Source organism: Scyliorhinus canicula, chromosome 31 (assembly GCF_902713615.1).
Source record: "Scyliorhinus canicula chromosome 31, sScyCan1.1, whole genome shotgun sequence".
In the NCBI taxonomy this organism is placed as follows: Eukaryota; Metazoa; Chordata; class Chondrichthyes; order Carcharhiniformes; family Scyliorhinidae; genus Scyliorhinus; species Scyliorhinus canicula.
Window position 1 is genome coordinate 5995976 of NC_052176.1, and position 27206 is coordinate 6023181.

Sequence of the window (27206 nt, forward strand, 5' to 3'; positions counted from 1 at the left end):
GGTCACCATCCCGTTCGGCACTGAGTGCACCGTCACCATCCCGTTCGGCACTGAGTGCACCGTCACCATCCCGTACGGCACTGAGTGCACCGTCACCATCCCGTACGGCACTGAATGCACTGTCACCACCCCGTGCAGCTGTGAGTGCACCGTCACCATCCCGTACGGCACTGAATGCACCATCACCATCCCGTTCGGCACCGAGTGCACGGTCACCATCCCGTTCGGCACCGAGTGCACGGTCACCATCCCGTTCGGCACCGAGTGCACGGTCACCATCCCGTTCGGCACCGAGTGCACCGTCACCATCCCGTTCGGCACCGAGTGCACGGTCACCATCCCGTACGGCACTAAGTGCACAGTCACTTTCCTGAGTTGGAAACATACGAGGTATTGCTGAATATTCCTTCAGAGGGGCTGGGCCAGTATCCCGGCAATCCCCTCGCTCCGAGTGACGGAGGGGCTAACACCAACCTGACGATTGGAGTGGCCCCCCTCTCACTCCTGGCTTGAGGGGCGGAGTCTAGCTGGGTAGGCGGGTCTGTATCCAGGGGCAGGGTCTGTGACCAGGGGGTGGGGTCTGTATCCAGGGGCAGGGTCTGTATCCAGGGGCGGGGTCTGTATCCAGGGGGTGGGGTCTGTATCCAGGGGCGGGGTCTGTATTAAGGGGGCGGTGCATTTGGGCAGGGGTGGAGCCTGTTGTGAGAGGGCAGGGGCGTGGTCTGTAACCAGGGGGCGGGGCTTGTATCCAGGGGTTGGGGTCTGTATCAAGGGGGCGGGGCTTGTACCAAGGGGGCGGGTCTGTATCAAGGGGGCGTGGCTGTATCAAGGGGGCGTGGCTTGTAACCAGAGGCGGGGTCTGTGTCCAGGGGGCGGTGCATTTGAGCAGGGGAGGAACATGTCGTTTCGGGCAGGGGCGTGGTCTGTAACCAGTGGGCGCGGCTTGTATCCAGGGGCGGAGTCTGTATCCAGGGGGCGGCGGCAGGGGGCGGCGGCGGAGCTTGTCGAGTTGGGGACGCGGCGCGGCCTGTTGCCAGGGGGCGGGGCCTGCTGCCAGGGGGCGGGGCCTGCTACCAGAAAACGCATTTCTGATGCCAGGGCGGGGTCTGTATCTAGGGGCGGTGTCTGAATCCAGGGGGCGGGGTCTGTATCTAGGGGCGGTGTCTGAATCCAGGGGGCGGGGTCTGTATCTAGGGGCGGTGCGTGTGGGCGGTGGCGGAGCTTGTCGAGTTCGAGCCGCGACGGTACCTTTGTCCAGGGGGCGTGGCCTGTATCCAGGGGGCGCGGCCTGTATCCAGGGGGCGCGGCCTGTATCTAGGGGGCAGGTCCTGTATCCAGAGGGCGCGGCCTGTATCTAGGGGGCGGGTCCTGTATCCAGGGGGCGGGGCCGGGCTCAGAGCGAGGCGGCGCCGCCATGGTGAGTCTCCGCGCGCAGAGACCGTGGCCCCGGGAATCCCGCTCTGTGATAGGCTGGGAGGGGATCACTGCACTGTGATTGGCTGGGAGGAGGATCACCGCACTGTGATTGGCTGGGAGGGGATCCCGCATTGTGTTTGGCTGGGAGGGGGGATCACCGCACTGTGATTGGCTGGGATGGGGATCACCACACTGTGATAGGCTAGGAGGGGGAATCACTGCACTGTGATTGGCTGGAAGGGGAATCCCGCACTGTGATTGGCTGGGAGGGGGATCATTGCACTGTGATTGGCTGGGAGGGGGATAACCGCACTGTGATTGGCTGGGAGGGGGAATCACTGCACTGTGATTGGCTGGGATGGGGATCACCGCACTGTGATTGGCTGGGAGGGGGGATCACCGCACTGTGATTGGCCGGGAGGGGGAATCACTGCACTGTGATTGGCTGGGATGGGGATCACCGTACTGTGATTGGCTGGGAGGAGGATCACCACACTGTAATTGGCTGGGAGGGGAATGCCGCACTGTGATTGGCTGGGAGGGGAATGCCGCACTGTGATTGGCTGGGATGGGGTTCACCGCACTGTGATTGGCTGGGAGGGGGATAACCGCACTGTGATTGGCTGGGATGGGGATCACCGCACTGTGATTGGCTGGGATGGGTTCACCGCACTGTGATTGGCTGGGAGGGGGGTCACCGCACTGTGATTGGCTGGGAGGAGGATCACTGCAGTTTGATTGGCTGGGAGGGGGATCACCGCACTGTAATTGGCTGAAAGGGGAATGCCGCACTGTGATTGGCTGGGATGGGGTTCACCGCACTGTGATTGGCTGGAAGGGGAATCCTGCACTGTGATTGGCTGGGAGGGGGATCACTGCACTGTGATTGGCTGGAATGGGGATCACCGCAGTCTGATTGGCTGGGAGGGGGATCCCGCACTGTGATTGGCTGGAAGGGGAATCCCGCACTGTGATTGGCTGGGAGGGGGATCACTGCACTGTGATTGGCTGGGATGGGGATCACCGCACTGTAATTGGCTGGAATGGGGATCACCGCAGTCTGATTGGCTGGGAGGGGAATCCCGCACTGTGATTGGCTGGGAGGGGGATCACTGCACTGTGATTGGCTGGGAGGGGGATACCGCAGTGAGGTCAGGGGGGCCGAAGGGAATGGCAGAGAGCGATGCGGTCTGGATGGGTCGAGAGAGTTCTCCCTGTGCCAAGATCACTCCGTGTCTGGAGGACGGTTACAGACACAGGGGAGGGAGCAAGGCCCGGGAGAGATTTGGACACCATCTTTTTGCAATTCGAGTGCAATGGGATGGTGGCCGAGGATTCCCGGGGAGGAGTGACCGCATGGACTTGACATTAATGCCTTGAGCAAGATGATGGAGGAGGTCAGAATGGAATAAGAATGGGGCGGCAGAGTGCCGAGGCGGTTAGCACTGCTGCCTCACCACGGCCCGGGTTCAATTCCGGCCTCGGGTCACTGTCTGTGTGGAGTCTGCACGTTCTCCCCCCGTGTCTGCGTGGGTTTCCTCCGGGTGCTCCGGTTTCCTCCCACAGGTTAGGTGGATTGGCCGTGCTAAATTGCCCCTTTGTACAAAGAACAAAGAAAAGTACAGCACAGGAACAGGCCCTTCGGCCCTCCAAGCCTGCGCTGACCATGCTGCCCGTCTAAAATCCTCTACCCATCCTGGGTCCGTATCCCTCTATTCCCATCCTATTCATGTATTTGTCAAGATGCCCCTTAAATGTCACTATTGTCCCTGCTTCCACCACCTCCTCCGGCAGCGAGTTCCAGGCACCCACTACCCTCCGTGTAAAAAAACTTACCTCATACATCTCCTGTAAACCTTGCCCCTCGCACCTTAAACCTATGCCCCCTAGTAATTGACCCCTCTACCCTGGGGAAAAGCCTCTGACAATCCACTCTGTCTATGCCCCTCATAATTTAGTAGACCTCTATCAGGTCGCCCCCTCATCCTCCGTCGTTCCAGTGAGAACAAACCGAGTTTCTTCTACCGCTCCTCATAGCTAATACCCTCCGTACCCGGCAACATCCTGGTAAATCTCTTCTGCACCCTCTCTAAAGCCTCCACATCCTTCTGGTAGTGTGGCGACCAGAATTGAACACTATACCCCAAGTGTGGCCGAACTAAGGTTCTATACAGCTGCAACATGACTTGCCAATTCTTATATTCAATGCCCCGGCCAATGAAGGCAAGCATGCCGTATGCCTTCTTGACTACCTTCCCCACCTGTGTTGCCCCTTTCAGTGACCTGTGGATGTACACTTAGATCTCTCTGACTGTCAATACTCTTGAGGGTTCTACCATTCACTGTATATTCCCTACCTGCATTAGACCTTCCAAAATGCATTACCTCACATTTGTCCGGAAATACCTCACATGTGTCCAAAGATGTGCAGGTTAGGTGGATTGGCCGTGCTAAATTGCCCCTCAGTGTCCAAAGATGTGCAGGTTGGGTGGATTGGCCGTGCTAAATTGCCCCTCAGTGTCCAAAGATGTACAGGTTAGGTGGATTGGCCGCGCTAAATTGCCCCTTAGTGTCCAAAGATGTACAGATTAGGTGGATTGGCCGTGCTAAATTGCCCCTTAGTGTCCAAAGATGTACAGGTTAGGTGGATTGGCCGTGCTAAATTGCCCCTTAGTGTCCAAAGATGTACAGGTTAGGTGGATTGGCCGCGCTAAGTTACCAGATGATCTCGCGATGACGATTGACTGTAGCCTCTGTTGCAGGAGGAGCCAGTGAAGGTTGTGGTGACTGGGGCTGCTGGTCCGACTGCCTACTCTCTGCTCTACAGCGTGGCCAGCGGAGCAGTGTTCGGGGGCGGGCAGGCAAGTACGATACGGCCGCCGCGTCTCCCAGAGCCGCGGAGAATGATCCGGTTCCCCCCCCCCCCCCCCCACCCCGCCACCGTGTGTGACAGCCAGAGGTATGAGGGGATTATGGGACGAAGGCGGGCGTATGGAGTGAGGCTGCAGGTTAGCCCTGGTCTGACTGAAGGCTGGAGGGTTTCCTCCGCACCCTCTCCAAGGCCTTGACCAACCTCCGTAAGCAAGGGGGCGCGGACTCGGACACAATTCTCCTGATTGGGGCGTTTTATAAAAGTTCCTGGGCGCGAATCTCCGTCGCGGGCAATAGCGATTCTGTTCCCCCCCCCCCCCCCCCCCCCCCCCCCCCCACACAGGGGGCCAGCACGGCGCTGGAGCGGTCCACGCCGTTCCAGCCTCACTTCCTGCCGCGCACCGGGGGCGGCGCCGACCCGCGCCTGCGCGGCGGCTTAACGGACGCAACACGGCGCGGGGGCTCTGGGGCGGGACGCGCAACAAAGTAGGCCTGGGGGGGGAGCTGGCCCGCCGATCGGTGGGCCCCAATCGCGGGCCAGACCCCATCGGAGGGCCCCCCCCCCCCTCCCCTACACACAGGCCGACCCCCGACCCTTCACGCACGCAGAGTTCCCGCCGGCAGCGACTCATCCGGGCCGGAGAAAGGGCGGCCCGGCCTCGTACCGCGGCCCGCGATCGGAGCCACGCCAAACCCGCCGGCGTAAAGGGCGCCGATTCTCCGCGCCTCGGAGAATCGCAGGCCGGGGCGGCGAGGCGCGGCTGCGGCCATTCATCCCGTTTCAGATTGTCCTGTTTCATTTTGATTGGCCTTCCTGCCGGAATGGTTCACTTGTGTTGCTCTTGCAGCCTATGGCCCTGGTCCTGATGGACGTGCCCTCGATGTTGGGACGTGCTGAGCGGCGTGGCGATGGAGCTGCAGGACTGTGCCCTCCAACTCCTCCAAGGTAACCTGAACCGCGGGGCCAGGCAGCGAAACAAACTCCCCAGCTGCCCCCTGCCGGCATGAACCCTCCACTCCAACCCCCCCGCCCTGCTGGCATGAACCCTCCACTCCAGCCCCCCCCCCCTGCTGGCATGAACCCTCCACTCCAACCCCCCCCTGCTGGCATGAACCCTCCACTCCAACCCCCCCCCCCCTGCTGGCATGAACCCTCCACTCCAGCCCCCCCCCTGCTGGCATGAACCCTCCACTCCAACCCCCCTCCCCTGCTGGCATGAACCCCCCACTCCAACCCCCCCCCCTGCTGGCATGAACCCTCCACTCCAACCCCCCTCCCCTGCTGGCATGAACCCTCCACTCCAACCCCCCCCCCTGCTGGCATGAACCCTCCACTCCAACCCCCCCCCTGCTGGCATGAACCCTCCACTCCAACCCCCCTCCCCTGCTGGCATGAACCCTCCACTCCAACCCCCCCCCCCTGCTGGCATGAACCCTCCACTCCACCCCCCCCCCCCTGCTGGCATGAACCCTCCACTCCAACCCCCCCCCCTGCTGGCATGAACCCTCCACTCCAGCCCCCCCTGCTGGCATGAACCCTCCACTCCAACCCCCCCCCCTGCTGGCATGAACCCTCCACTCCAACCCCCCCCCTGCTGGCATGAACCCTCCACTCCAACCCCCCCCCCCCCCCCTGCTGGCATGAACCCTCCACTCCAACCCCCCCCCTGCTGGCATGAACCCTCCACTCCAACACCCCCCCCCCCTTGCTGGCATGAACCCTCCACTCCAACCCCCCCCCTGCTGGCATGAACCCTCCACTCCAACCCCCCTCCTGCTGGCATCAACCCTCCACTCCAACCCCCCCCTGCTGGCATGAACCCTCCACTCCAACCCCCCCCCCTGCTGGCATGAACCCTCCACTCCAGCCCCCCCCCCCTGCTGGCATGAACCCTCCACTCCAACCCCCCCCCCCTGCTGGCATGAACCCTCCACTCCAACCCCCCCCCCCCTGCTGGCATGAACCCTCCACTCCAACCCCCCCCCTGCTGGCATGAACCCTCCACTCCAACCCCCCCCCTGCTGGCATGAACCCTCCACTCCAACCCCCCCCCTGCTGGCATGAACCCTCCACTCCAACCCCCCCCCTGCTGGCATGAACCCTCCACTCCAACCCCCCCCCCCGCTGGCATGAACCCTCCACTCCAAACCCCCCCCCTGCTGGCATGAACCCTCCACTCCAACCCCCCCCCTGCTGGCATGAACCCTCCACTCCAACCCCCCCCCCCTGCTGGCATGAACCCTCCACTCCAACCCCCCCTCCCCCTGCTGGCATGAACCCTCCACTCCAACCCCCCCCCCCCCCGCTGGCATGAACCCTCCACTCCAACCCCCCTCCTGCTGGCATGAACCCTCCACTCCAACTCCCCCCCCGCTGGCATGAACCCTCCACTCCAACTCCCCCCCCTGCTGGCATGAACCCTCCACTCCAACCCCCCCCCCCCCCCCCTGCTGGCATGAACCCTCCACTCCAACCCCCCCCCCTGCTGGCATGAACCCTCCACTCCAACCCCCCCTCCCTGCTGGCATGAACCCTCCACTCCAACCCCCCCCCCCTGCTGGCATGAACCCTCCACTCCAACCCCCCCCACGCTGGCATGAACCCTCCACTCCAGCCCCCCCCCCCTGCTGGCATGAACCCTCCACTCCACCCCCCCCCTGCTGGCATGAACTCTCCACTCCAACCCCCCCCCTGCTGGCATGAACCCTCCACTCCAGCCCCCCCCCCCCCCTTGCTGGCATGAAACCCTCCACTCCAACCCCCCCCCCTGCTGGCATGAACCTCCACTCCAACCCCCCCCCCCCCTGCTGGCATGAACCCCCCACTCCAACCCCCCCCCTGCTGGCATGAACCCTCCACTCCAACCCCCCCCCCTGCTGGCATGAACCCTCCACTCCAACCCCCCCTCCCCCTGCTGGCATGAACCCTCCACTCCAACCCCCCCCCTGCTGGCATGAACCCTCCACTCCACCCCCCCCCCCTGCTGGCATGAACCCTCCCCTCCACCCCCCCCCCCCTGCTGGCATGAACCCTCCACTCCAACCCCCCCCCCCCCTGCTGGCATGAACCCTCCACTCCCACCCCCCCCCCCCTGCTGGCATGAACCCTCCACTCCAACCCCCCCCCCTGCTGGCATGAACCCTCCACTCCAGCCCCCCCCCCCTTGCTGGCATGAACCCTCCACTCCAACCCCCCCCCTGCTGGCATGAACCCTCCACTCCAACCCCCCCCTGCTGGCATGAACCCTCCACTCCAGCCCCCCCTGCTGGCATGAACCCTCCGCTCCAACCCCCCCCCCTGCTGGCATGAACCCTCCACTCCAACCCCCCCCCACTTGCTGGCATGAACCCTCCACTCCAGCCCCCCCCTGCTGGCATGAACTCTCCACTCCAACCCCCCCCCTGCTGGCATGAACCCTCCACTCCAACCCCCCCCCCTGCTGGCATGAACCCTCCACTCCAACTCCCCCCCTGCTGGCATGAACCCTCCACTCCAACCCCCCCCCCCTGCTGGCATGAACCCTCCACTCCAACCCCCCCCCCTGCTGGCATGAACCCTCCACTCCAACCCCCCCCCTGCTGGCATGAACCCTCCACTCCAGCCCCCCCCCCTGCTGGCATGAACCCTCCACTCCAACCCCCCCCCCCCCCCCCCTGCTGGCATGAACCCTCCACTCCAGCCCCCCCTCCCTCCCCACACATCTCCAGGGCATTCTGTCCTTTCACCCTCACAGGTTAATCCAGCTTCCCCTTCGGAGCGGCTCGCTCTCTCTCTCTCTCTAGCTCTCTCTTGCTCACTCGCTCTCTCTGTCGCTCCCTCTCTCGCTCCCTCTCTCGCTCCCTCTCTCGCTCTCTCTAGCTCTCTCTTGCTCTCTCTGTCGCTCCCTCTCTCGCTCTCTCTCTGGCTCGCTCTCTCTTGCTCTCTCGCTCTCTCTGTCGCTCCCTCTCTCGCTCCCTCTCTCGCTCTCTCTAGCTCTCTCTAGCTCTCTCTTGCTCTCTCTGTCGCTCCCTCTCTCGCTCTCTCTCTCTCTGGCTCGCTCTCTCGCTCTGGCTCGCTCTCCTCTCTGGCTCTCTCTAGCTCTCTCTAGCTCTCTCTTGCTCTCTCGCTCTCTCTGTCGCTCCCTCTCTCGCTCTCTCTCTCTGGCTCGCTCTCTCGCTCTGGCTCTCTCTCTCTCTCTGGCTCTCTCTAGCTCTCGCTCCCTCTCTCGCTCTCTCTAGCTCTCTCTAGCTCTCTCGCTCTCTCTGTCGCTCCCTCTCTCGTTCTCTCTCTCTGGCTCGCTCTCTCGCTCTGGCTCGCTCTCTCGCTCTCACTCGCGCTCTCTCTTGCTCTCTCGCTCTCTCTCTGGCTCTCTCTAGCTCTCTCTAGCTCTCTCTTGCTCTCTCGCTCTCTCTGTCGCTCCCTCTCTCGCTCTCTCTGGCTCGCTCTCTCGCTCTGGCTCGCTCTCTCCCTCGCGCTCTCTCTTGCTCTCTCGCTCTCTCTTTCTATTGCTCCCTTTCTCTCTCGCTCCCTCTCTCGCTCCCTCTCTTGCTCCTCTTGCTCCCTCTCTCGCTCGCTCTCTCTCTAGCTCTCTCTTGCTCTCTCTTTCTGACGCTCCCTCTCTCGCTCCCTCTCTCGGTCCCTCTCGCGCTCTCTCTCGCGCTCTCTCTCACTCTCACTCTCTCCCTCTCTTGGTCCCTCTCGCGCTCTCTCTCTCTAGCTCTCTCTTGCTCTCTCTTTCTGCCGCTCCCTCTCTCGCTACCTCTCTCGGTCCCTCTCGCGCTCTCTCTTTCTGTCACTCCCTCTCTCGCTCCCTCTCTCGCTCCCTCTCTCGCTCCCTCTCTCGGTTCCTCTCGCTCTCTCTCTCACTCTCTCTCGCACTCTCTCTCGCTCCCTTTCTGTCACTCCCTCTCTCGCTCCCTCTCTCGGTTCCTCTCGCTCTCTCTCTCACTCTCTCTCGCACTCTCTCTCGCTCCCTTTCTGTCACTCCCTCTCTCGCTCCCTCTCTCGGTTCCTCTTGCTATCTCTCTCGCGCTCTCTCTCACTCTCACCCTCTCACTCTCTTTCTGTCACTCCCTCTCTCGCTCCCTCTCTCGCTCCCTCTCTCGCTCCCTCTCTCGGTTCCTCTCGCTCTCTCTCTCGCGCTCTCTCTCACTCTCACTCTCTCTCGCACTCACGCTCTCTTTCTGTCACTCCCTCTCTCGCTCCCTCTCTCGCTCCCTCTCTCGCTCCCTCTCTCGCTCCCTCTCTCGGTTCCTCTCGCTCTCTCTCTCGCGCTCTCTCTCACTCTCACTCTCTCTCGCACTCACGCTCTCTTTCTGTCACTCCCTCTCTCGCTCCCTCTCTCGCTCCCTCTCTCACTTCCTCCCTCGCTCCCTCTCTCGGTCCCTTGCACGCGCTCTCTCTCTCTAGCTTTCTCGCGTTCTCTTGCTTTCTCTCACATTCGTTTGCTCTCACTCTTTTGGTGTCTTTCATTCTCTTTTGCCCTCCTCGCTTGCTCTCTCTCTCACTCTTTTTCACTCTCTTTCGCTCACTTTTGCTCTGTTTTGCTCTCTTTCACTCTCTTTCTCTCCCTCTCTTTGGTCTCTTCCGCTCTTTCCCACTCTCTCCTACTCTCTCTCTCTCACTGTCACTAATTTTCACTTTCCCTGGTTCCCTCTTTCACTCTCTCCCACTCACTCTCGCTCTCTTTCGCTGTCTCTCTCTCTCTCTCTCTCTCTCCCTCTCTTGGTCCCTCTCGCGCTCTCTCTCTCTAGCTCTCTCTTGCTCTCTCTTTCTGACGCTCCCTCTCTCGCTCCCTCTCACGGTCCCTCTCGCGCTCTCTCTCGCGCTCTCTCTCACTCTCACTCTCTCCCTCTCTTGGTCCCTCTCGCGCTCTCTCTCTCTAGCTCTCTCTTGCTCTCTCTTTCTGACGCTCCCTCTCTCGCTACCTCTCTCGGTCCCTCTCGCGCTCTTTCTTTCTGTCACTCCCTCTCTCGTTCCCTCTCTCGCTCCCTCTCTCGCTCCCTCTCTCGGTTTCTCTCGCTCTCTCTCTCACTCTCTCTCGCACTCTCTCTCGCTCCCTTTCTGTCACTCCCTCTCTTGCTCCCTCTCTCGCTCCCTCTCTCGCTCCCTCTCTCGGTTCCTCTCGCTCTCTCTCTCACTCTCTCTCGCACTCTCTCTCGCTCCCTTTCTGTCACTCCCTCTCTCGCTCCCTCTCTCGGTTCCTCTTGCTATCTCTCTCGCGCTCTCTCTCACTCTCACTCTCTCTCACTCTCTTTCTGTCACTCCCTCTCTCGCTCCCTCTCTCGCTCCCTCTCTCGCTCCCTCTCTCGGTTCCTCTCGCTCTCTCTCTCGCGCTCTCTCTCACTCTCACTCTCTCTCGCACTCACGCTCTCTTTCTGTCACTCCCTCTCTCGCTCCCTCTCTCGCTCCCTCTCTCACTTCCTCCCTCGCTCCCTCTCTCGGTCCCTTGCACGCGCTCTCTCTCTCTAGCTTTCTCGCGTTCTCTTGCTTTCTCTCACATTCGTTCGCTCTCACTCTTTTGGTGTCTTTCATTCTCTTTTGCCCTCCTCGCTTGCCCTCTCTCTCACTCTTTTTCACTCTCTTTCGCTCACTTTTGCTCTGTTTTGCTCTCTTTCGCTCTCTTTCTCTCCCTCTCTTTGGTCTCTTCCGCTCTTTCCCACTCTCTCCTACTCTCTCTCTCTCGCTGTCACTAATTTTCACTTTCCCTGGTTCCCTCTTTCACTCTCTCCCACTCACTCTCGCTCTCTTTCGCTGTCTCTCTCTCTCTCTCACCAACGCCTCTGAGTCAATGGGTTGTGATTTTGAGCCAAAGTCTAAACTCTATTATCCAGGCAGACACACCTAGTGCCAGTACTGAGGGAGTGCCGCACAGTCAGAGGGTCAGTACTGAGGGAGCGCCGCACTGTCAGAGGGTCAGTACTGAGGGAGCGCCGCACTGTCAGAGGGTCAGTACTGAGGGAGTGCCGCACTGTCAGAGGGTCAGTACTGAGGGAGTGCCGCACAGTCAGAGGGTCAGTACTGAGGGAGCGCCGCACTGTCAGAGGGTCAGTACTGAGGGAGTGCCGCACTGTCAGAGGGTCAGTACTGAGGGAGCGCCGCACTGTCAGAGGGTCAGTACTGAGGGAGTGCCGCACTGTCAGAGGGTCAGTACTGAGGGAGTGCTGGACTGTCAGAGGGTCAGTACTGAGGGAGTGCTGCACTGTCAGAGGGTCAGTACTGAGGGAGTGCTGCACTGTCAGAGGGTCAGTACTGAGGGAATGCCGCACTGTCAGAGGGTCAGTACTGAGGGAGTGCCGCACTGTCAGAGGGTCAGTACTGAGGGAGTGCAGCACTGTCTGAGGGTCAGTACTGAGGGAGTGCCGCACTGTCAGAGGGTCAGTACTGAGGGAGTGCCGCACTGTCAGAGGGTCAGTACTGAGGGAGTGCAGCACTGTCTGAGGGTCAGTACTGAGGGAGTGCCGCACTGTCAGAGGGTCAGTACTGAGGGAGTGCCGCACTGTCAGAGGGTCAGTACTGAGGGAGTGCTGCACTGTCAGAGGGTCAGTGCTGAGGGAGTGCTGCACTGTCAGAGGGTCAGTACTGAGGGAGCGCTGCACTGTCAGAGGGTCAGTACTGAGGGAGTGCAGCACTGTCAGAGGGTCAGTACTGAGGGAGTGCCGCACTGTCAGAGGGTCAGTACTGAGGGAGTGCCGCACTGTCAGAGGGTCAGTACTGAGGGAGTGCAGCACTGTCAGAGGGTCAGTACTGAGGGAGTGCTGCACTGTCAGAGGGTCATAGAACATAGAACACTACAGCGCAGTACGGGCCCTTCGGCCCTCGATGTTGCGCCGACCTGTGAAACCATCTGAAGCCTATCTGACCTACACTATTCCATTTTCATCCATATGTCTATCCAGTGACCACTTAAATGCCCTTAAAGTTGGCGAGTCTACTACTATTGCAGGCAGGGCGTTCCACACCCCTACTACTCTCTGAGTAAAGAAACTGCCTCTGACATCTGTCCTATATCTCTCACCCCTCAATTTAAAGCTATGTCCCCTCGTGTTGGTCATCACCATCCGAGGAAAAAGACTCTCACTGTCCACCCTATCTAACCCTCTGACTATCTTATATGTCTCTATTAAGTCACCTCTCAGCCTTCTCCTCTCTAATGAAAACAACCTCAATTCCCTGAGCCTTTCCTCGTAAGACCTTCCCTCCATACCAGGCAACATCCTAGTAAATCTCCTCTGAACCCTTTCCAAAGCTTCCACATCCTTCCTATAATGTGGTGACCAGAACTGCACGCAGTACTCCAGGTGTGGCCGCACCAGAGTTATGTACAGCTGCAGCATGACCTTGTGGTTCCGAAACTCAATCCCCCTGCTTATAAAGGCTAGCACACCATATGCCTTCTTAACAGCCCTATTAACCTGGGTGGCAACTTTCAGGGATTTATGTACCTGGATGCCGAGATCTCTCTGTTCATCTACACTACCAAGAATCTTGCCATTAGCCCAGTACTCTGCATTCCTGTTACTCCTTCCAAAGTGAACCACCTCACACTTTTCCGCATTAAACTCCATCTGCCACCTCTCAGCCAGCTCTGCAGCTTATCTATGTCCCTCTGTATCCTATAACATCCTTCAGCACTATCCACAACTCCACCGACCTTCGTGTCATCTGCAAATTTACTAACCCATCCTTCTACACCCTCTTCCAGGTCATTTATAAAAATGACAAACAGCAGTGGCCCCAAAACAGATCCTTGCGGTACACCACTAGTAACTGAACTCCAGGATGAACATTTGCCATCAACCACCACCCTCTGTCTTCTTTCAGCTAGCCAATTACTGATCCAAACCGCTAAATCACCTTCAATTCCATACTTCCTTATTTTCTGCAATAGCCTACCGTGGGGAACCTTATCAAACGCCTTACTGAAATCCATATACACCACATCAACAGCTTTACCCTGATCCACCTGTTTGGTCACCTTCTCAAAAAACTCAATAAGGTTTGTGAGACATGACCTACCCTTCACAAAACCGTGTTGAGTATCGCTAATCAACTTGTTCTTTTCAAGATGATTATAAACCCTATCTCTTATAACCTTTTCCAACATTTTACCCACAACCGAAGTAAGGCTCACAGGTCTATAATTACCAGGGTTGTCTCTACTCCCCTTCTTGAACAAGGGGACAACATTTGCTATCCTCCAGTCTTCCGGCACTATTCCTGTCGACAAAGACAGACAGAAAGTCAGTACTGAGGGAGTGCCGCACTGTCAGAGGGTCAGTACTGAGGGAGCGCTGCACTGTCAGAGGGTCAGTACTGAGGGAGTGCCGCACTGTCAGAGGGTCAGTACTGAGGCAATGCTGCACTGTCAGAGGGTCAGTACTGAGGGAGTGCTGCACTGTCAGAGGGTCAGTACTGAGGGAGTGCTGCAGTGCCAGAGGGTCAGTACTGAGGGAGTGCTGCACTGTCAGAGGGTCAGTACTGAGGGAGTGCTGCACTGTCAGAGGGTCAGTACTGAGGGAGTGCTGCACTGTCTAGGGTTCTGTCTTTTGGACAAAACATGAAACCCAGTCCCTGTCTCCCCTCCGCTGGGTGTGAAAGATCCCACGCCACTATTGGAAGAGGCATAGAATCCCCACAGTGCAGAAGGAGTCCATTCGCCCCATCGAGTCTACACGCACCCTCTGAAAGAGGACCCTAACCTTGGCCCACTCTCCCACCCCAGCACCATAACCCCACCTAACCCGCACATCTTTGGACTGTGGGAGGAAACCGGAGCACCCGGAGGAAACCCACGCAGACACGGGGAGAACGTGCAGACTCCGCACAGACAGTGACCCGAGGCTGGGAATCGAACCTGGGACCCTGGCGCTGTGAGGTAGCGGTGCTAAACGCCTCGCCACAGTTAGTGGAGTTCTCCCCGGGGTCCTGTCCTGTAGCCAGCTTCACGTTTATAAAATAAAACCCGTCCGCCGGTCACATTATCGGGAGTGCTTTGCGTGGGAGCTCTGTGTGTTTGCCAGCTGGTTGACGCTGTCTGCCTCTCCCCTGCAGGAGTCACGGTAACGGACCTTGACGAGGTGGCCTTCAGGGATGTGGACGTTGCCGTGCTGATTGCAGAGATGCCCAGCCTGGGGGGCGCGGAGACCGACGGCCAATTCAGAGCCAACGTCCGGATGGTCAGCTCCCAGGGGAAGGCCTTAGACGCCCATGCCAAGAAGACAGTCAAGGTAGGGGCGCGTTCCCTTCCCCTCCCTCCTTGCCCTCTTACCAGACCCCCCCCCCCCCCCAGCCCCCGGTGACCTGGGGTCAATATTCACCCCTGTTTGTCGCAATCTCCTCGAGTGGCGGAGGCAGGCTCGATGGGCCGAATGGCCAGGCCCCTCATTGGCTGCCAGGTGATTGCGAACGTCTCCAGGTCCCGAAAGGCGCGTCTGTCTTTCTTCTTCCATGTTGTTCCCGCCTCCCCCCCCCCTCCGGTATCTGCCACATCGAGCGACCCCCATTCCTCCCAACTGGTCCATGGTGGTGGTAATGCTCCGACAAACATATCCTTCTAACCCTCACTCCCTAACGTGTTTACCCAGCTTCCCCCTCAGCCCACATTCCACGTTCCCGCCCACTCTCCCGGGGTAAAGAATATTCCCCAATTGGACTTGTTCGTAACACGTCGACCCTATCGAACGGGGGCGGGGCTTGGTGGCACAGTGGTTAGCACCGCTGCCTCACGGCGCCAAGGACCCGGGTTCGATTCCGGCCTCGGGCCACTGTCTGTGCGGAGTCTGCACGTTCTCCCCCCGTGTCTGCGTGGGTTTCCTCCGGGTGCTCCGGTTTCCTCCCACAGTCCAAAGATGTGCAGGTTAGGTGAAATGAAAAAATGAAAATCGCTTATTGTCACGAGTAGGCTTCAAATGAAGTTACTGTGAAAAGCCCCTAGTCGCCACATTCCGGCACCTGTTCGGGGAGGCTGATACGGGAATCGAACCGTGCTGCTGGCCTGCCTTGGTCTGCTTTCAAAGCCAGCGATTTAGCCCAGTGCTAAACAGCCCCTAGATGTGCAGGTTAGGTGGATTGGCCGTGCTAAATTGCCCCTTAGTGACCAAAGATGGGCAGGTTAGGAGGATTGGCCGTGTTAAATTGCCCCTTAGTGTCCAAAGATGTGCAGGTTAGGTGGATTGGCCATGCTAAATTGCCCCTTAGTGCCCAAAGATGTGCAGGTTAGGTGGATTGGCCGTGCTAAATTGTCCCTTAGTGTGCAAAGATGTGCAGGTTAGGTGGATTGGCCATGCTAAATTGCCCCTTAGTGTCCAAAGATGTGCAGGTTAGGTGGATTGGCCGTGCTAAATTGCCCCTTAGTGTCCAAAAATGTGCAGGTTAGGTGGATTGGCCGTGCTAAATTGCCCCTTAGTGTCCAACGATGTGCAGGTTAGGTGGATTGGCCGTGCTAAATTGCCCCTTAGTGTCCAACGATGTGCAGGTTAGGTGGATTGGCCGTGCTAAAATTGTCCAAAAGGCTAGGTGGTGGTTACTGGGGCGATATGGTGGAGGTGTGGGCTTAAGTACGGTGCTGTTTCCCAGGGCCGGTGCAGACTCGATGGGCCGAGTGGCCTCCTTCTGTACTGTAAATCCTCTGAATCCATTGATTAATTTTGTAGGGGTATATCAGATCACTACTGCTGCTCACGACCAGGGCCGCCGACAAAAGAATCAACCCAGTCTGGTATTTTAGCTGCTAGCTGGTTTATTGTCAGACACTTCCTTCGCCAGAAGAAGCTCCCAACCCCAAAGCGTTCCAGCTGCCTGTACGTACGGTACAATCCATGTCACTGGTTTAACCCTCAACAAGATGGCTGCCGTTCACGGCGATGCCCCCCGCCCCCCAACCTCTCCTTATCATTTAACCTAAGTCATTGCTCCGGTCAATCTGCACCGCGCTCCCTCCCGAGGGTCAGTACATCCTTCCTGAGGTGTGGGGGGGGGGGGGGGGGGGGGCCAGAGCTGCTCACAGTGACTCCGGGCCTACCCAAGGCCTGTGTCCAACTGAAGCCTGACTCCTACCCCCTTTTGTATTCCAGTCCTCCGGGGATAGAGGGCAGCATCCCGTCGGCCACACTGAAACCTATTGGTCACCGTTTCACTCCTTCGCTAATCTGCCAATATCTCCCGTGTTGTTTTATTCTGCCGTCTCCACCGCGCCCACTGTCACCCGTCTTTGCGCCATCGACACATTGGGACCTGCGATTCTCTAACCCACTATCAAAGTCGTGAATGAGGTTAATGTCTGAGCAATGGTAAAACTCCAAAGGGTCCAGGGTTAGGGAATGAAAGGGTGCGCCTCTTCTGGAGAGAGGGAGTGCACGGGATCAGTGGGCCAAATGGCCTCCAGCTGGGCCGGAAAACGATTTGTTGAGAGAGCCATTTTTTGGGGGGGGGGGCACAGAAGGAGGCCGATCCGCCCATCTGGTCCATGCCAGCTCTCTGGTGCAGCAATCCAGTCAGTCCCCACTCCACCTCCCCCCACCCCGCCCATGTCCCTGTTCTAGCCCAGTACCCCGTCCAACGTCCTTTCAAAGTCATTCACCGCCTCCACTTTACCACCCCCCCTGCCCAAGCATGTGGGTTCCAGCTGATGGTTAGAACCATAGAAACCCAAGAGAGCAAAAGGAGACCATTCGGCCCATCGACTCTGCACCGACCCTCTGAAAGAACACCCGACCTGGTCCCGTCCTATCCCCTGTAACCCCACCTAACCGGCACATCTTGGACACTAAGGGACAATTTAGCACGGCCAATCCACCTAACCTGCACATCTTTGGACACTAAGGGACAATTTAGCACGGCCAATCCACCTAACCTGCACATCTTTGGACACTAAGGGACAATTTAGCACGGCCAATCCACCCTAATCTGCACATCTTTGGACACTAAGGGACAATTTAGCACGGCCAATCCACCTAACCTGCACATCTTTGGACACAAAGGGGCAATTTAGCACGGCCAATCCATCTAACCTGAACATCTTTGGACACTAAGGGACAATTTAGCACGGCCAATCCACCTCACCTGCACATCTTTGGACACTAAGGGACAATTTAGCACGGCCAATCCACCCTAACCTGCACATCTTTGGACACTAAGGGACAATTTAGCACGGCCAATCCACCCAACCTGCACATCTTTGGACACTAAGGGGACAATTTAGCACGGCCAATCCATCTAACCTGAACATCTTTGGACACTAAGGGTCAATTTAGCGCGGCCAATCCACCTAACCTGCACATCTTTTTTTTTTAAATAATTTTTATTGGAATTTTTTACAGAAAATTTAAGAACATAACAACAAGTAATAATACGCAACAAACTGCCCCATAACACCCACAACTCCCCCCCAACCGTAACATCACATGTATCCCACCCCACCCCCCCCCCCACCCCAACAAGAGAACTTAACCATAAATTAAAATTAAATAAATCAAATTTAAATAAGATAAACAAACATAGTCATCGTCCCCCCCCCCTCCCCCCCCCCCCCCCGGGTTGCTGCTGCTACTGTCCCAGTACCCTATCGTTGAGCCAGGAAGTCGAGGAAAGGCTGCCACCGCCGAAAGAACCCTTGTACCGACCCTCTCAGGGCGAATTTGACCTTCTCTAGCTTGATAAAACCGGCCATGTCATTGATCCAGGTCTCCACGCTTGGGGGCCTCGCATCCTTCCATTGTAGCAAAATCCTTCGCCGGGATACTAGGGACGCAAAGGCCAGAACACCGGCCTCTTTCGCCTCCTGCACTCCCGGCTCCACCCCAACCCCAAAAATTGTGAGTCCCCAGCCTGGCTTGACCCTGGATCCCACCACCCTCGACACCGTCCTCGCCACCCCCTTCCAGAACTCCTCCAGTGCCGGTAACCTGTACATCTTTAACACTAAGGGGTAGTTTAGTACGGTCAATCCACCTACATGGGCAGGGGGAAGGGGGGAGAAGGTGCAAACTGCACGCAGACAGTCACCTGAGGCCGGAATCGAACCCGGGCCCCTGGCGCGGTAAGGCAGCGGTGCTAACCACCGCGCCCCCCCCTAATTCTCGCAGGGCGTTTGGAAACAGCCCCAGCCATTGCGGTCGGGCGCGAGAGGCGCGGCGGTCGATGGGTGTCTCTGAGCGGTCCCCGCTGCCACCTCATTCTCTGTCTCTCGTCGCTCAGGTGGTGGTGGTGGGCAGCTCGGCCAACACCGGCTGCCTGGTGGCCATGACGGCGGCGCCTTCCATCCCTCGCGAGAACTTCTCCTGCCTGACGGGTCCGGGCCGCAGCCAAGCTCGGGCACAGGTAGGCACCGGGAAAGGTGGGTTGGGCGAGGGGGGGGTTGGCACATGTGAGGACCCACCTTCCTCCAAACCCAACCAGGTCTGGTCTGCTCCCATTGACTTGGGGGAGATGTTTACACGATGGGGGCGATGTCAGCCAAGGAGATATTAGGACAGGTGAACTCCCGATCAGTTTTAAGGAGCATCTTGAAGGTGAAGAGGGAGAGGGCGATTGAGCGAGGGAAGCAAAGAGGTTGAGGGATGGGATTCACAAGCATAGCCCCCCCCCCCCCCCCCCCCCCCCCCCCCCCCCCCCCCCCTCCCCCCAGGCAGCTGAAGGCACGGCCGCCAATGGCGGAGCGAAGGACAACAGAAGAAGCTCAAGAGGCCGGCAGGTGTTTCCAGATCTGACGAGGGGGTCCTGGGGGCTGGGAGGAGGTCACTGAGGTCGGGGGGTGGGCTGCACGTCTGCAAGGGCCGGGGGAGGCTGCGGAAAATAAGGGAGTGAGATCGTCGGGAGGCCGCGGTTATTTTACGGCCGGGGGTAGTGACCGAGAGGGCGGGGTGAGATCTGAGGGCCGGGGGTCGGTAGGACTGGGGGAGGTTAGGTTGCGGGAGGCTATAGAGATGGCGGAGGGTGAGATCTCGAGGGGAGAGTAGGCAGTGGTGTAGGGTTGGGGGAGGTTACAAAGATGGCGGAGGGTGCGATCTGGGGGAGAGGAGGCAGTGGTGTAGGGTTGGGGGAGGTTACAGAGATGGCGGAGGTGGAGATCTCGGGGAGAGTAGGCAGTGATGTCGGGTTGGGGAGGTTACAGAGATGGCGGAGGGTGAGATCTCGGGGAGAGTAGGCAGTGGTGTAGGGTTGGGGGAGGTTACAGAGATGGCGGAGGTGGAGATTTCAGGGAGAGGAGGCAGTGATGTCGGGTTGGGGGAGGTTACAGAGATGGTGGAGGGTGAGATCTCGGGGAGAGTAGCAGAGATGTGGGGCTGGGGGAGGTTACAGAGATGGTGGAGGGTGAGATCTCGGGGAGAGGAGGCAGTGGTGTAGGGTTGGGGGAGGTTACAGAGATGGCGGAGGGTGCGATCTGGGGGAGAGGAGGCAGTGGTGTCGGGTTGGGGGAGGTTACAGAGATGACGGAGGTGGAGATCTCGGGGAGAGTAGGCAGTGGTGTAGGGTTGGGGGAGGTTACAGAGATGGCGGAGGGTGAGATCTGGGGGAGAGGAGGCAGTGGTGTAGGGTTGGGGGAGGTTACAGAGATGGTGGAGGGTGAGATCTCGGGGAGAGGAGGCAGTGGTGTCGGGCTGGGGGAGGTTATAGAGATGGCGGAGGTGGAGATCTCGGGGAGAGGAGGCAGTGGTGTCGGGCTGGGGGAGGTTATAGAGATGGCGGAGGTGGAGATCTCGGGGGAGAGGAGGCAGTGATGTCGGGCTGGGGGAGGTTACAGAGATGGCGGAGGGTGAGATCTGGGGGAGAGGAGGCAGTGGTGTAGGGTTGGGGGAGGTTACAGAGATGGCGAAGGTTGAGATCTCGGGGAGAGTAGGTAGTGATGTAGGGTTGGGGGAGGTTATAGAGATGGTGGAGGTGGAGATCTCGAGGAGAGGAGGCAGTGGTGTAGGGTTGGGGGAGGTTACAGAGATGGCGGAGGGTGCGATCTGGTGGAGAGGAGGCAGTGGTGTAGGGTTGGGGAGGCTATAGAGATGGTGAAGGGTGCGATCTTGGGGAGAGGAGGCAGTGGTGTAGGGTTGGGGGAGGTTACAGAGATGGCGGAGGGTGAGATCTCGGGGGAGAGTAGGCAGTGGTGTAGGGTTGGGGGAGGTTACAGAGATGGTGGAGATCTCGGGGAGAGTAGGCAGTGGTGTAGGGTTGGGGGAGGTTATAGATATGGCGGAGGGTGAGATCTCGGGGGAGAGTAGGCAGTGGTGTAGGGTTGGGGGAGGTTATAGAGATGGTGGAGATCTCGGGGAGAGTAGGCAGTGGTGTAGGGTTGGGGGAGGTTACAGAGATGGTGGAGGTGGAGGGTGGAGATCTCGGGGGAGAGGAGGCAGTGGTGTAGGGTTGAGGGAGGTTACAGAGATGGCGGAGGGTGAGATCTGGGGGAGAGGAGGCAGTGGTGTAGGGTTGGGGAGGCTATAGAGATGGCGGAGGGTAAGATCTCAGGGAGAGGAGGCAGTGATGTCGGGTTGGGGGAGGTTACAGAGATGACGGAGGGTGAGATCTCGAGGAGAGGAGGCAGTGGTGTCGGGTTGGGGGAGGTTACAGAGATGGTGGAGGTGAAGATCTCGGGGAGAGGAGGCAGTGGTGTAGTGTTGGGGGAGGCTATTGAGATGGTGCAGGGTGAGATCTGGGGGAGAGGAGGCAGTGGTGTCGGGCTGGGGGAGGTTACAGAGATGGTGGAGGGTGAGATCTCAGGGAGAGGAGGCAGTGGTGTAGGGTTGGGGGAGGTGATAGTGATGGCGGAGGTGGAGATCTCGGGGAGAGGAGGCAGTGATGTCGGGTTGGGGGAGGTTACAGAGATGGTGGAGGGTGAGATCTCGGGGAGAGTAGGCAGTGGTGTAGGGTTGGGGGAGGTTACAGAGATGGCGGAGGGTGAGATCTCGGGGAGAGGAGGCAGTGGTGTCGGGTTGGGGGAGGTTACAGAGATGGCGGAGGGTGAGATCTCGGGGAGAGTAGGCAGTGGTGTAGGGTTGGGGGAGGTTACAGAGATGGCGGAGGTGGAGATCTCGGGGAGAGTAGGCAGTGGTGTAGGGTTGGGGGAGGTTACAGAGATGGCGGAGGGTGAGATCTCAGGGAGAGGCGGCAGTGGTGTCGGGCTGGGGGAGGCTATAGAGATGGCGGAGGGTGCGATCTGGGGGAGCGGAGGCAGTGGTGTAGGGTTGGGGGAGGTCACAGAGATGGCGGAGGGTCAGATCTCGAGGAGAGGAGGCAGTGGTGTAGGGTTGGGGGAGGTTACAGAGATGGCGGAGGGTCAGATCTCGAGGAGAGTAGGCAGTGATGTCGGGTTGGGGAGGTTACAGAGATGGCGGAGGGTGAGATCTCGGGGAGAGTAGGCAGTGGTGTAGGGTTGGGGGAGGTTACAGAGATGGCGGAGGTGGAGATTTCAGGGAGAGGAGGCAGTGATGTCGGGTTGGGGGAGGTTACAGAGATGGCGGAGGGTGCGATCTGGGGGAGAGGAGGCAGTGATGTTGGGTTGGGGGAGGTTTGGGGAGACCTTCAGAGAGTCCTCGTTCCTAACCAGAGGACTCTAACATAGTGAGGAAACTGTTCCCCCCCCCTCCCTGGGCCATGCTTGATGATCCGGGAAGCAGGCAAGTGATGTGCCCCTCCCCACCATTCCCGTGTTTCCCTCATTAACCGATTCTCCCCTCTCTTTCTCTCTCTCTCTCTCTCTCGCTCTCGCCTTCTCCTCAGACCTTCCCGCAGCGAGCGACGACCCTGATGGGGGCGGGCAGACCACCTGGTGCCATGTCCACCGCCAATGCCATTGGTGACCACCTGCGGGCGCTGTGGTCGGGGACACAGAAGGTACGTTGCCTCGGGAGGGGGAAGGGTCGGTCACACTGGGGGGTCCTGAGAATGGGGGTGGGGGCGGAGGTCACTGACCGGGGTGCTCTTTCCTATTGGCCGTTTTAGGGTGCCGCGATTTGCTTCAAACCCTTGCATTGGTCGGGGGGGTCAAAGTGTCGCAATTGGGACTGGTGGGAGCTGAGGGGGCCGGGGTAGGAATCGAGGGGGTTGGAGGGCCGTCCTGCTCCGGATCTCCAGTGCTCACTCACTATCTTTCCCACACTCACTCAGTATTTTTACCACACTAACTCACTATTTTTCCCACACTCACTCACTATTTGAGACACACTCACTCACTATTTGACCCACACTCACTCACTATTTGACCCACACTCACTCACTATTTTTCCCACACTCACTCACTATTTGAGACACACTCACTCACTATTTGACCCACACTCACTCAATTTTTCCCACACTCACTCACTATTTGACCCACGCTCACTCACTATTTTTCCCACCCTCACTCACTATTTCTCCCACACTCACTCACTATTTTACACACGCTCACTCAATATTTCGCCCACGCTCACTCACTATTTTACCCACGCTCTCTCACTATTTGACCCACACTTACTCACTATTTTTCCCACATTAACTCAATATTTGAGCCAGTCACTCACTATTTGACCCACACTCACTCACTATTTGACCCACACTCACTCACTATTTTTCCCACACTCACTCACTATTTGAGACACACTCACTCACTATTTGACCCACACTCACTCAATTTTTCCCACACTCACTCACTATTTGACCCACGCTCACTCACTATTTTTCCCACCCTCACTCACTATTTCTCCCACACTCACTCACTATTTTACACACGCTCACTCACTATTTCGCCCACGCTCACTCACTATTTTACCCACGCTCTCTCACTATTTGACCCACACTTACTCACTATTTTTCCCACACTCACTCACTATTTGAGCCAGTCACTCACTATTTCTCTCACACTCACTGACTATTTTACCCACACTCACTCACTATTTGACCCACACTCACTCACTATCTTTCTCACACTCACTCACTATTTGACCAACGCTCACTCACTATTTGACCCACACTCACTCACTATTTCTCCCACACTCACTCACTATTTGGCCCACACACGCTCACAATTGGCCCACTCTCGCTCATGGTTTTTTCACTATCATTCACCACTGATTTGCTGTTGTTCTTCACAGGGTGAATACGTGTCGATGGGAGTCCTCTCCAAAGGGAATCCCTATGGAGTTCCGGACCAGCTCATTTACCCCTTCCCAGTGACCGTACAGGTACATTGAACTCGAGCTTCTGATTGGGTAGATTTCCCTCAGTGATAATACCTCACCGGAAGGTACCAATGTTACTGGTTCGAGCCCCACTCAGAGATTGGAGCAAATAACCCAGTCCCACACTCTCAATACTAATTGGATGCAGTGCCGCACTGTCAGAGGGTCAGTACTGAGGGAGTGCCGCACTGTCAGTGGGTCAGTACTGAGGGAGTGCTGCACTGTCAGAGGGTCAGTACTGAGGGAGTGCTGCACTGTCAGAGGGTCAGTACTGAGGGAGTGCCGCACTGTCAGAGGGTCAGTACTGAGGGAGTGCCGCACTGTCAGAGGGTCAGTACTGAGGGAGTGGGGCACTGTCAGAGGGTCAGTACTGAGGCAGTGCCGCACTGTCAGTGGGTCAGTACTGAGGGAGTGCTGCACTGTCAGAGGGTCAGTACTGAGGGAGTGCTGCACTGTCAGAGGGTCAGTACTGAGGGAGTGCCGCACTGTCAGAGGGTCAGTACTGAGGGAGTGCCGCACTGTCAGAGGGTCAGTACTGAGGGAGTGCCGCACTGTCAGAGGGTCAGTACTGAGGGAGTGCCGCACTGTCAGAGGGTCAGTACTGAGGGAGTGCCGCACTGTCAGAGGGTCAGTACTGAGGGAGTGCTGCACTGTCAGAGGGTCAGTACTGAGGGAGTGCCGCACTGTCAGAGGGTCAGTACTGAGGGAGTGCTGCACTGTCAGAGGGTCAGTACTGAGGGAGTGCCGCACTGTCAGAGGGTCAGTACTGAGGGAGTGCTGCCCTGTCAGAGGGTCAGTACTGAGGGAGTGCTGCCCTGTCAGAGGGTCAGTACTGAGGGAGTGCCGCACTGTCAGAGGGTCATTACTGAGGGAGTGCTGCACTGTCAGAGGGTCAGTACTGAGGGAGTGCCGCACTGTCAGAGGGTCAGTACTGAGGGAGTGCCGCACTGTCAGAGGGTCAGTACTGAGGGAGTGCCGCACTGTCAGAGGGTCAGTACTGAGGGAGTGCTGCACTGTCAGAGGGTCAGTACTGAGGGAGTGCTGCACTGTCAGAGGGTCAGTACTGAGGGAGTGCCGCACTGTCAGAGGGTCAGTACTGAGGGAGTGCCGCACTGTCAGAGGGTCAGTACTGAGGGAGTGCCGCACTGTCAGAGGGTCAGTACTGAGGGAGTGCTGCACTGTCAGAGGGTCAGTACTGAGGGAGCGCTGCACTGTCAGAGGGTCAGTACTGAGGGAGTGCCGCACTGTCATAGGGTCAGTACTGAGGGAGTGCTGCCCTGTCAGAGGGTCAGTACTGAGGGAGTGCTGCCCTGTCAGAGGGTCAGTACTGAGGGAGTGCCGCACTGTCAGAGGGTCAGTACTGAGGGAGTGCTGCCCTGTCAGAGGGTCAGTACTGAGGGAGTGCTGCCCTGTCAGAGGGTCAGTACTGAGGGAGTGCCGCACTGTCAGAGGGTCAGTACTGAGGGAGTGCTGCCCTGTCAGAGGGTCAGTACTGAGGGAGTGCCGCACTGTCAGAGGGTCAGTACTGAGGGAGTGCTGCCCTGTCAGAGGGTCAGTACTGAGGGAGTGCCGCACTGTCAGAGGGTCAGTACTGAGGGAGTGCCGCACTGTCAGAGGGTCAGTACTGAGGGAGTGCCGCACTGTCAGAGAGTCAGTACTGAGGGAGTGCTGCACTGTCAGAGGGTCAGTACTGAGGGAGTGCTGCACTGTCAGAGGGTCAGTATTGAGGGAATGCCACACTGTCAGAGGGTCAGTACTGAGGGAGCGCTGCACTGCCAGAGGGTCAGTACTGAGGGAGTGCCGCACTGTCAGAGGGTCGGTACTGAGGGAGTGCTGCACTGTCAGAGGGTCAGTACTGAGGGAGTGCTGCACTGTCAGAGGGTCAGTACTGAGGGAGCGCTGCACTGTCAGAGGGTCAGTACTGAGGGAGTGCCGCACTGTCAGAGGGTCAGTACTGAGGGAGTGCTGCACTGTCAGAGGGTCAGTATTGAGGGAGTGCTGCACTGTCAGAGGGTCAGTACTGAGGGAGTGCTGCACTGTCAGAGGGTCAGTACTGAGGGAGTGCTGCACTGTCAGAGGGTCAGTACTGAGGGAGCGCTGCACTGTCAGAGGGTCAGTACTGAGGAACTGCTGCACTGTCAGAGGGTCAGTACTGAGGGAGTGCCGCACTGTCAGAGGGTCAGTACTGAGGGAGTGCTGCACTGTCAGAGGGTCAGTACTGAGGGAGTGCCGCACTGTCAGAGGGTCAGTACTGAGGGAGCGCCGCACTGTCTCTCTCTCTTTGTTTAATACGTTCTTTAAGACCGACCCCTTTGACTGAGCATTTGGTAACAGGTCCTGAATAATATTTTCCGCGATAATGCTCCTGCGATGCAGCTTTGGAAAGCTAGCTCTTTGTTATTGCGTTGTATTCGAACACCGGAAAATTCCTCTGAATCCCCTCCTGCAGCTGAGGAGGGATTGAAACTTCCCTCGCCTCCTGGCAGTCAGGTCTGCCTGCGACGACGTCCGCCCGGTTGAATAGCCGGCTTGGCTTGGCTCTGGAACCGTGTGCTGGACGGGTCGAGGGGCAGTGGGGGGGGGGATGGGAAGCGGACGGTCTGGGCGAAATCAGCACCTCGTCCATAGGCGCCGGCCTCGCCGGGGTCCTGAGCTACGCCCTCACAGATTTGTCTCTGTTTCCAGGAGAGACGCTGGAAGATGGTGCACGGCCTGAGCATGTCTGAGGCCTCCCGGCGGAGGATGGCCCAGTCTGCCCGGGAGCTCCTCGAAGAGCGGGAGGGAGCACTGAGAGCGCTGGCCAAGAGTGAGTACAGCTTCCTCTGACCCCCCGTGCTGTACCTGTCCTGGGAGTGTTTGATGGGGACAGTGTAGAGGGAGCTTTACTCTGTATCTAACCCCGTGCTGTACCTGTCCTGGGAGTGTTTGATGGGGATAGTGTAGAGGGAGCTTTACTCTGTATCTAACCCCGTGCTGTACCTGCCCTGGGAGTGTTTGATGGGGACAGTGTAGAGGGAGCTTTACTCTGTATCTAACCCCGTGCTGTCCCTGTCCTGGGAATGTTTGATGGGGACAGTGTAGAGGGAGCTTTACTCTGTATCTAACCCCGTGCTGTACCTGTCCTGGGAATGTTTGATGGGGACAGTGTAGAGGGAGCTTTACTCTGTATCTAACCCTGTGCTGTACCTGTCTTGGGAGTGTTTGATGGGGACAGTGTAGAGGGAGCTTCACTCTGTATCTAACCCCGTGCTGTACCTGTCCTGAGAGTGTTTGATGGGGACAGTGTAGAGGGAGCTTTACTCTGTATCTAACCCCGTGCTGTTCCTGTCCTGGGAGTGTTTGATAGGGACAGTGTAGAGGGAGCTTTACTCTGTATCTAACCCCGTGCTGTACCTGTCCTGGGAGTGTTTGATGGGGGACAGTGTAGAGGGAGCTTTACTCTGTATCTAACCCAGTGCTGTACCTGTCCTGGGAGCGTTTGATGGGGACAGTGTAGAGGGAGCTTTACTCTGTATCTAACCCCGTGCTGTACCTGTCCTGGGAATGTTTGATGGGGACAGTGTAGAGGGAGCTTTACTCTGTATCTAACCCTGTGCTGTACCTGTCTTGGGAGTGTTTGATGGGGACAGTGTAGAGGGAGCTTCACTCTGTATCTAACCCCGTGCTGTACCTGTCCTGAGAGTGTTTGATGGGGACAGTGTAGAGGGAGCTTTACTCTGTATCTAACCCCGTGCTGTACCTGTCCTGGGAGTGTTTGATGGGGACAGTGTGGAGGGAGCTTTACTCTGTATCTAACC

At 58.2% G+C, this 27206-nt stretch overlaps 1 pseudogene; it reads left to right on the top strand.

Annotated features, from left to right (window-relative positions):
- Positions 1-1391: 1391 nt before the first annotated feature.
- The window catches only part of LOC119959023, a 28338-nt pseudogene continuing 2523 nt past the window's right edge, over positions 1392-27206 (top strand).